Source organism: Engystomops pustulosus, chromosome 2, assembly GCF_040894005.1.
Source record: "Engystomops pustulosus chromosome 2, aEngPut4.maternal, whole genome shotgun sequence".
Lineage (NCBI taxonomy): Eukaryota > Metazoa > Chordata > Amphibia > Anura > Leptodactylidae > Engystomops > Engystomops pustulosus.
Window position 1 is genome coordinate 253,680,823 of NC_092412.1, and position 11,236 is coordinate 253,692,058.

Here is an 11,236-nt window from a genome sequence, read left to right on the forward strand (position 1 = left end):
TCTGTTTTCCTACAGTTGTCACAGCGAAGGCGGAAAGTTACACAGGCCCTAAGGCGCTGGAAGATGTCCACATGCCGGCTGCAGGGCCGCAGCTGCCATTTCGGGCGAAGTTGGTTCTCAAGATTTTGAAGATGCCAAGCGGGCCTAGCAAGTTGGGAAATGTTTTAATTTATAGCGTTATTTAATAATATATCTTAGTTGTTAATAAACGCTGTGGCCTTCCCACATTACCCAAACATTTAGTTTCCCGGTTTGTTGATGGGTGGTTAGTCTAGGTACACGGTCAAGTACCAGACGGTTGGGTGGTTAGTCTAGGTACACGGTCAAGTACCAGACGGTTGGGTGGTTAGTCTAGGTACACGGTCAAGTACCAGACAGTTGGGTGGTTAGTCTAGGTACACGGTCAAGTACCAGACAGTTGGGTGGTTAGTCTAGGTACACGGTCAAGTACCAGACAGTTGGGTGGTTAGTCTAGGTACACGGTCAAGTACCAGACGGTTGGGTGGTTAGTCTAGGTACACGGTCAAGTACCAGACGGATGGGTGGTTAGTCTAGGTACACGGTCAAGTACCAGACGGATGGGTGGTTAGTCTAGGTACACGGTCAAGTACCAGGTGGCTGGGTGGTTAGTCTAGGTACACGGTCAAGTACCAGACGGTTGGGTGGTTAGTCTAGGTACACGGTCAAGTACCAGACGGATGGGTGGTTAGTCTAGGTACACGGTCAAGTACCAGACAGTTGGGTGGTTAGTCTAGGTACACGGTCAAGTACCAAACGGATGGAAGGTTGATCAAGGTACAGGGGCAAGTACCAAATTTAAGGTTTGGGTTTGTTAATCCCTGCAGTCTAAAGTTGTACAAAAGGTACATAGATGATATTGTCATTTTATGGCAAGGTCCACAAAAATTGTTAGAAGAATTTATATTGTACATTAATACGAATGATTTTAACCTTTCTTTTACTTATAATTTTTGTCAGACTAATATCTGTTTTTTAGATTTAGAGTTGATTAAGGAGGATAACAAAATTTATACAAGAACTCATTTTAAAGAGACTGATTGCAATAGTTATATAGATTTTAATAGTTGTCACTTCACCCCCTGGCGAAAAAACATCCCAAAAGGGCAGTTTAAAAGAATTAAAAGGAACTGCACCAAAGAAAAAGATTATGCGATTCAAGCAAAACTTCTGAGGGACAGATTTTTAGAACGCAACTATAGTAACGAGGATATTGACAAAGCACGTAGAGAAATAGAACTAGAAAATATCACACCACGAGTCGAAGTGAATAACAGTCACAGTAAGATAAATGAGAAGACAAAAGATAAATTGACCATTCCTTTCATCACTAACCACACTTGGGATCAGGGCCGGCGCTATGGGTAGGCAAAGTGGGCAATTCTTGAATTGTGTTTCTAGGTGTCAGGGATCCAGAGATATTCAGGTTTAAAGTGAGAATATCAGGTGCGATTTTTATATATAAAAATCACTCCCAATGGCAGTTTGACAGTTAATAGCTCCGTTTTCCTAAATTTTAGAAACACAACTTTAGATTCATATAAAAGAGGAGACTCTCTTCTTTCATAGGAAAAACGAAGTGAGGTTCTATGTCTCACAGAGCCAGAGATACAGCCCCCTGAAGTGTAACCCCCCTCCAGATTCTTAGCCATCAGGCTGCAGGGAGAATTTGCTGCACACAGGAGCTGCTGCACCGCACAGATAATGGAAATATTCACTTTATATGTTACTACATTCTGATAAGGAATAATATCAACTAATATTCATGTTTTTAACCCTTCTCTATGCAGAACTATCTAAGAACACACTTTCTCTCTTATTGCCTTTTATTTCGTGATAGGTGTTTTTTGCGAATATTGACTGATACGATGATCATTCAATTCTCTTCGCCTAATGTCGCTACATACTAACACCGCGACCCAGAACTTGTCAGTAAAGTTATATGTAACACCAAAAACACACACATGTTCTGGAATAAAGTTTTTATTTCACACCATCCGCCATTATTTATACTTATGACGTTCTCACTCAGATTCCTATGAAGCGCGGAGGGTTCTGTTATTGTGCGGATAATACAATGGTGACATCTAAAAGTGACTTTTATTATCTCATTAGCTTGGTTTATGGATATATAGTTATTTTTTGGGGTTACCATTGTGTAAGGAACATACAATGATACTGTAGATCTGTGTGACGCTCAGTGCAATTTTTTTCAAAAATAGTTTGGCTTCCCCTGTGGATGTAACGTTCCCTTTGCTGCATATTTTGGTGAATATCCACATGTGGGGTCTGTATGATCTCCTCACATCTTACTGTTTTTGGAAAGTAGATTTTCTTTATATAAGTATCTGGATTTGTACATATTTTAGAGGAATGTTAATTGCCAAATGCATCGCCTGGTTGTCTGCTTTCTATTCTATAGGTTTTATGGCGCCTTTACTTTTTTTTCAGTTTTATTGATATATTTTGCAGGCTGTGACCTTAAAATTTCTAGCTGAAAAGCAGATATTTAGTTATTACAGTCTTAGTGATATTATGTGGATTTATTTATGTGAACTTATCAATATGGGACATTTGTGACTCTACACATGTCCATCTATTACATTTAGGAGATGTGAAGGTAAATACTTTCTGTTCATCACATTATTTGCCATCAAAGTAAAATTTTAAGTATTTTTTTATAAAATGTTTCAGTTTGAATTAAAATTGCATGAAGGCGCCTATGTCTATAATTTCTTTAATGCAATTTTGGAATTGGGGCAAGTGTCTGCTTTCAGAAAATATACGGTTTGTTGGGTTTACTTAAATTTTTTTTGCTGTAATTTTGATTTTATTTTTAAACCTCAAAATTGTAAACATTGCTCTGGTCAATAACAGGACAAAATATCCGGAAATGCCGGGCGGTAAAAGTGTTAATACCCCTTGGTTGAATTCCCGGGTGAAGATGCTTATCATCTATCTCCTGTCCATGTATCTATCTCCTATAATTTAATTATCTCACTTTTTCTCTATCTGTTTATTAATCAATCTTCTATTTCTCTTCTACTGTATTTATCTCTCATATCCATCTACTGTATATATAATCTACTTTATAGTTCTGCATCTAGAAATCTCTATCATCTTTCATATTTATCTTCTATCATAATAATTATAATTAATAATTCTTTATTTAGATAGCGCACACAGATTACGCAGCGCTGCACAGAGCTTGTCCCTGTCCCCATGGGGCTCACAATCTATTCAACCTACCAGTAATTTTTTTGAGTGTCTGAGGAAACTGGAGGACCCAGAGGAAACCCATGCAGACACAGAGAGAACATAAAAACTCTTTGCAGATGTTGACCAGCGCTGCAAGGCTGTAGTGCTTAACACTGAGCCACTGTGCTGCCCTTCAATCTCCCGATCATCTATCTATCTCCTATAAAATCCTCCCATATTAAATATTTGTTTTACCATACTAAAGAGAGCCTCTTACTGACTGTGACTGGTCATAAAATAGTTTTATTTTGGGGCCCCACTTTTAGTTTTGCCCAGGGCCCAACTTTACCTAGAACCGGCCCTGCTTGGGATTCTCATAAAATAAGAAGGATCATCAAAACACACTGGCATATCTTACAACACGATCCGATTATAGGACATATGTTGGATGAACCAAAAATAATTCACAGTAGATCACAAAATCTAAGAGATCACATTGTTCACAGTAGTCTTAGCAAGAATTCACATACATCAGAGAAATCACACACTGGTTTCTATAACTGCTCAAGATGTCAAGCCTGTAAAAGTATAGGTAAAATAGACACAGGGGGCACACACAATTTCTCATCCTCCGATAACAAAAAAGTGTTTGACATAAAACAACTCACCACTTGCGACTCAACTACAGTCATTTACATGATTATAATATGCCCGTGTGGTTTATAATATATATCGGAAGAACGGCGAGAAAATTAAAAACGCGGATAGGAGAACACCTTAGAAATATTAAAAAAGGTAAAATCGACCACTCTCTATCCGCACACTTTGCGAAATGTCATGACAAAAACCCTAAAGGCATTTCCTTTTTAGCTATAGAACATATATCCTCCCATTGGAGAGGAGAAGACAGAGAGAAAAAAAATTAATCAGCGAGAATCCTTTTGGATTTTTCAGCTAAAAACACTACTCCCTTATGGCTTAAATGCAGAATTTGAAATCAAATGCTTTCTCTAATTGTTTATCACATTTGCACTCTGCACTGACACTTGAATGAGACATCCTGTAGTTATGTTTTTTATTTGTATATAGAGTTTAGACACATTGGGGGTCATTTACTAAGGGCCCGATTCGCGTTTTCCCGACGTGTTACCCGAATATTTCCGATTTGCGCCGATTTCCCCTGAATTGCCCCGGGATTTTGGCGCACCCGATCGGATTGTGGCGCATTGGCGCCGCTATGCACGCGACGGAAATCGGGGGGGGGCGTGGCCGAACGAAAACCCGACGGATTCGGAAAAAACGCCGCATTTAAGACAAAAAATGTGTCGCGAAAATTACACTTACCTTCACCAGGTATAGGCCGGTGAATTTCAGGGCATTCCAGCGCGCCTCTGGGGAACTTCAGCGCAGCAGCGCCACCTGGTGGACGGCGGAGGAACTACCTTAGTGAATCCCGGCCGGACCCGAATCCAGCGCAGAGAACGCGCCGCTGGATCGCGAACGGACCGGGTAAGTAAATCTGCCCGATTGGTATGTTCTTTCTCTAAAATAAGCACGTTGTATATGGAGCTATAAAACGCCAAAATACATGCACGGCGGCCAGCCCCGGAAGAAGCCGCTATTGGCGAAACTCGAGTCGGGTAGACAACGCCGAACATGCATGGAAGTTTTTTACTTAAGGCCTTTTTAAATACAAATCTTTGCGGAACGAAAAAAGCTGTGACTCAGTTTCCGAGTCAGAAGGAAAAGAGACCTGCACAGCCGCCCGCTGCACGCCGCAAGTGGAGCAACGGGATCGACGAACACACCGCACAGAGGAATATTTCGAGAACGGGATGACCCTATCTTATTCACCTTATCTTCATCCAACTTAAGGTACTGTTCACTGGATATGCCTTCGCATCCGTGCAGGTATTTAAATCTTTGAATTACGTGGATGCAGAGGAAAAACCCATAGAATTCTTTTGACCTTAAGGAACACTGGACCGCCATTCCTTCCCTTTCCTCTTTGCGCCGTCATTTAGTAGGCAATTGTGTCAAACTCCTTTTTCCAATTACTGTTAAGATTTATATAATGGGCATCTTTACTGAAAATGAGGTCCCTGGTGACAGGTTCCCTTTAAGACTAGAAAGGAACAAGAAATAAATCAAGAATGGAAGTAAAAAGAAAGAGGAGAAGAACGTTGTGGTTGAGAAGATATAGAGTAGGAGGAAGGGAGGGGATGTCCAGTCTGGGGACATGTAGACGCACAATGATGGGATAATAGTTTGTCTGTATTCGGATAGATGAAAGTGCGTCCGGAGCTGCCAAGTTTTGTCCGTCTCGTCATCGATGTCGTGTACTGAGGAAGCCAGATCATTTATCTTAGGCGCCCACGTTGCCATCAGCCGCAGTGAAGTTTCCATCCACAGAAGTGGGATACAAGATCTCGCCGCCATAGTGAGAATGAGCCCCTTCTACCTTCTGGTAGGAGGAGAAGACCATGATCCAATCTACTCCAGTCACCGCAGATTAGAGATAAGTCCATCCCGGATTTACTCAGAAGAGACAAAGTACATAGACGGGAGCAGCTACTATTCTCTACAACAATAACATCTCTATAATGTGTCTAATTCACCTTTACATAGAGGGGGGAACAACAGATTATCTGTCCTCACACAAAGTGAATATATAGAATATGTGACTTTTCTCCACCTGATGTCATTCCCTCCCCTTTCACTTATATAACATTCATACATTAAAAGGGAACCGGTCACCAGGGACCTCATTTTCACTACAGGCGGGTTACAGAAGCTCAACACACCTGCAGTGGACATCTGCCTTCTTATTTGCATTACAATTGTGTGTTAGAACTTACCTTGCACCCTGACAGAATCCTCTGTGTAGTCCCAGGGGTTCGGGTTTTGGTTTGGATGCATTTCAAAATACATGTGACTTATCTGTACTGCAGACTCTTCAGCTCTCAGCCCCCACCGTTGTGCTCCTGTGCAGCACCTCCCTCCCCCACCAGGCTGTGAGCTCTGTGTAGTAGCAGTATACAAAACGTTTCAAAACGCAATGTGTAACCGCACCCTTAGGCTACATGCACATGATGTGTGCCCACCGTACTGTAGTACGGCAGGAACACGTAGGCGCCGGGGAGCGGAAGCGGGGATGAGCGCTGTTTACCCCACCCCTCTCCATAGTGCTATATGGCACCGTATTCCTGGAAAAGATAAGACATGTCCCAACTTTCTCCCAGCTATGGAATGGTACGGTACTGCACGTTTGCCGGTACGGTGCGCCCATTGCCGTCTATGGGGGACGTATATACGCCCCCCATACTGCAGGGTGAATGTAGCCTTAATCAGATAGTCTGAGCTGACAGCCCATCATGGGAGACTGGACCAAATTCAGCAGAGATTTTCCAGTTTAGCAAGGAGGAAGTTGGAAAGAGAGAATATATTTCTGCCAGTTTCTTGTGTGAGGGAGAAAACTTTTTTTTAAATCAACAATAAACTTTATTGCAAGGAATTTTAAAAGAACAGTCATCAGAAAGTGGGCAAATAAACCACTAGCAGTAAGTTGTCAAGCAGTTGAACAGCTTCTAGATTGTGTTTCTTTCACAGCCTGATGTGGTGGCATCATCCATAAAATCATCTTTGAAGGGAGATATTAACTGGTTGTATAAGGTCAGGCAGGCGGAGTGTCTAATACTGAAGTCAAGCTCTCTCTGCCTCTGAACGCTTCCTCCACTGTGATTGACATCATGCTCCAGACTTCAGGAGATCTGCTTAGTGAAATCTCTGGATTCAGGGCCATCAATTATAGTCCAGGGGGCTTTCAAAGGCAGGGAGAGCTTGACTTCAGTGTTGGAGAGTTTAACACTGAAGTCAAGCTCTCCCCGACTCTGAAAGCCCCCTTGACTATAATCGATGGTCCTGCATCCAGAGATATCACTAAGCAGATCTCCTGAAGACCGGAGCATGATGTCAATCACAGTGGAGGAGGCTTTCAGAGGCAGGGAGAGCTTGACTTCAGTGTTAAACTCTCCGTCTCCTTGACTTCATAAAACCAATTTAACATCTCACTTCAAAAAGTTGATATTCTGGATGATGCCACCGCACTGGGCCATGAAAGAAACATTAACTAGAAGAAGGTGTTCAGCTACTCTACAACACACTGATACTTCTTTATAAGGCCAATTTCTGATGACGGGTTCCCTTTAAAGTGACAGTCTGTGCATATGAGAAGGTACAGACAATATGGTCACAAAGGACCTTTAACAGAAAGTAGCAAAACAATCGTATACAAAGTCCAGCTGCCCCGTATATATATCTATGGATACGGTGAGTGTCCTCAGCATACAGTGCAGGATGGAGAGCACGGATGGGGGTCCAGAGAATGTGAAGCAGGACATCCATAGAAGAAGGGGGAAAGGACCCCCCTAGAGAAGAACAAAATACTCAACCATCAATATGAAACCCCTTAGTGCTGGCTGCACCCTACGAGACAGTATAACACACAAACCCCTGAGAAGCCCCCAACACCCCCAGCACTGCTACATCTGTGCACACAGGAGACATCATGGATACAGTATAACACACAAACCCCTGAGAAGCCCCCAACACCCCCAGCACTGCTACATCTGTACATACAGGAGACACCATGGATACAGTATAACACACAAACCCCTGAGAAGCCCCCCACACCCCCAGCACTGCTACATCTGTACATACAGGAGACATCATGGATACAGTATAACACACAAACCCCTGAGAAGCCCCCAACACCCCCAGCACTGCTACATCTGTACATACAGGAGACATCATGGATACAGTATAACACACAAACCCCTGAGAAGCCCCCCACACCCCCAGCACTGCTACATCTGTACATACAGGAGACACCATGGATACAGTATAACACACAAACCCCTGAGAAGCCCCCCACACCCCCAGCACTGCTACATCTGTACATACAGGAGACATCATGGATACAGTATAACACACAAACCCCTGAGAAGCCCCCCACACCCCAGCACTGCTACATCTGTACATACAGGAGACATCATGGATACAGTATAACACACAAAGCCCTGAGAAGCCCCCCACACCCCAGCACTGCTACATCTGTACATACAGGAGACACCATGGATACAGTATAACACACAAAGCCCTGAGAAGCCCCCAACACCCCCAGCACTGCTACATCTGTGCACACAGGAGACATCATGGATACAGTATAACACACAAACCCCTGAGAAGCCCCCAACACTGCTACATCTGTACATACAGGAGACATCATGGATACAGTATAACACACAAACCCCTGAGAAGCCCCCAACACCCCCAGCACTGCTACATCTGTACATACAGGAGACATCATGGATACAGTATAACACACAAAGCCCTGAGAAGCCCCCCACACACCCAGCACTGCTACATCTGTGCACACAGGAGACATCATGGATACAGTATAACACACAAACCCCTGAGAAGCCCCCAACACCCCCAGCACTGCTACATCTGTGCACACAGGAGACATCATGGATACAGTATAACACACAAACCCCTGAGAAGCCCCCAACACCCCCAGCACTGCTACATCTGTGCACACAGGAGACATCATGGATACAGTATAACACACAAACCCCTGAGAAGCCCCCCACACCCCCAGCACTGCTACATCTGTGCACACAGGAGACACCATGGATACAGTATAACACACAAACCCCTGAGAAGCCCCCAACACCCCCAGCACTGCTACATCTGTACATACAGGAGACATCATGGATACAGTATAACACACAAACCCCTGAGAAGCCCCCAACACCCCAAGCACTGCTACATCTGTGCACACAGGAGACACCATGGATACAGTATAACACACAAACCCCTGAGAAGCCCCCAACACCCCCAGCACTGCTACATCTGTACATACAGGAGACACCATGGATACAGTATAACACACAAACCCCTGAGAAGCCCCCCACACCCCCAGCACTGCTACATCTGTACATACAGGAGACATCATGGATACAGTATAACACACAAAGCCCTGAGAAGCCCCCCACACCCCCAGCACTGCTACATCTGTGCACACAGGAGACACCATGGATACAGTATAACACACAAACCCCTGAGAAGCCCCCAACACCCCAAGCACTGCTACATCTGTACATACAGGAGACACCATGGATACAGTATAACACACAAAGCCCTGAGAAGCCCCCCACACCCCCAGCACTGCTACATCTGTACATACAGGAGACACCATGGATACAGTATAACACACAAACCCCTGAGAAGCCCCCTACACCCCCAGCACTGCTACATCTGTACATACAGGAGACATCATGGATACAGTATAACACACAAACCCCTGAGAAGCCCCCCACACCCCCGGCACTGCTACATCTGTACATACAGGAGACATCATGGATACAGTATAACACACAAACCCCTGAGAAGCCCCCCACACCCCCGGCACTGCTACATCTGTGCACACAGGAGACATCATGGATACAGTATAACACACAAACCCCTGAGAAGCCCCCCACACCCCCAGCACTGCTACATCTGTACATACAGGAGACACCATGGATACAGTATAACACACAAACCCCTGAGAAGCCCCCAACACCCCCAGCACTGCTACATCTGTACATACAGGAGACACCATGGATACAGTATAACACACAAACCCCTGAGAAGCCCCCCACACCCCCAGCACTGCTACATCTGTGCACACAGGAGACATCATGGATACAGTATAACACACAAACCCCTGAGAAGCCCCCCACACCCCCAGCACTGCTACATCTGTACACACAGGAGACATCATGGATACAGTATAACACACAAACCCCTGAGAAGCCCCCAACACCCCAAGCACTGCTACATCTGTGCACACAGGAGACATCATGGATACAGTATAACACACAAACCCCTGAGAAGCCCCCCACACCCCCAGCACTGCTACATCTGTGCACACAGGAGACATCATGGATACAGTATAACACACAAACCCCTGAGAAGCCCCCAACACCCCCAGCACTGCTACATCTGTACATACAGGAGACAGCATGGATACAGTATAACACACAAACCCCTGAGAAGCCCCCCACACCCCCGGCACTGCTACATCTGTACATACAGGAGACATCATGGATACAGTATAACACACAAACCCCTGAGAAGCCCCCCACACCCCCGGCACTGCTACATCTGTACATACAGGAGACATCATGGATACAGTATAACACACAAACCCCTGAGAAGCCCCCCACACCCCCGGCACTGCTACATCTGTGCACACAGGAGACATCATGGATACAGTATAACACACAAACCCCTGAGAAGCCCCCCACACCCCCAGCACTGCTACATCTGTACATACAGGAGACACCATGGATACAGTATAACACACAAACCCCTGAGAAGCCCCCAACACCCCCAGCACTGCTACATCTGTACATACAGGAGACACCATGGATACAGTATAACACACAAACCCCTGAGAAGCCCCCAACACCCCCAGCACTGCTACATCTGTACATACAGGAGACATCATGGATACAGTATAACACACAAACCCCTGAGAAGCCCCCAACACCCCCAGCACTGCTACATCTGTACATACAGGAGACACCATGGATACAGTATAACACACAAACCCCTGAGAAGCCCCCAACACCCCCAGCACTGCTACATCTGTACATACAGGAGACATCATGGATACAGTATAACACACAAACCCCTGAGAAGCCCCCAACACCCCCAGCACTGCTACATCTGTACATACAGGAGACATCATGGATACAGTATAACACACAAACCCCTGAGAAGCCCCCCACACCCCCAGCACTGCTACATCTGTACATACAGGAGACACCATGGATACAGTATAACACACAAACCCCTGAGAAGCCCCCCACACCCCCAGCACTGCTACATCTGTACATACAGGAGACACCATGGATACAGTATAACACACAAACCCCTGAGAAGCCCCCAACACCCCCAGCACTGCTACATC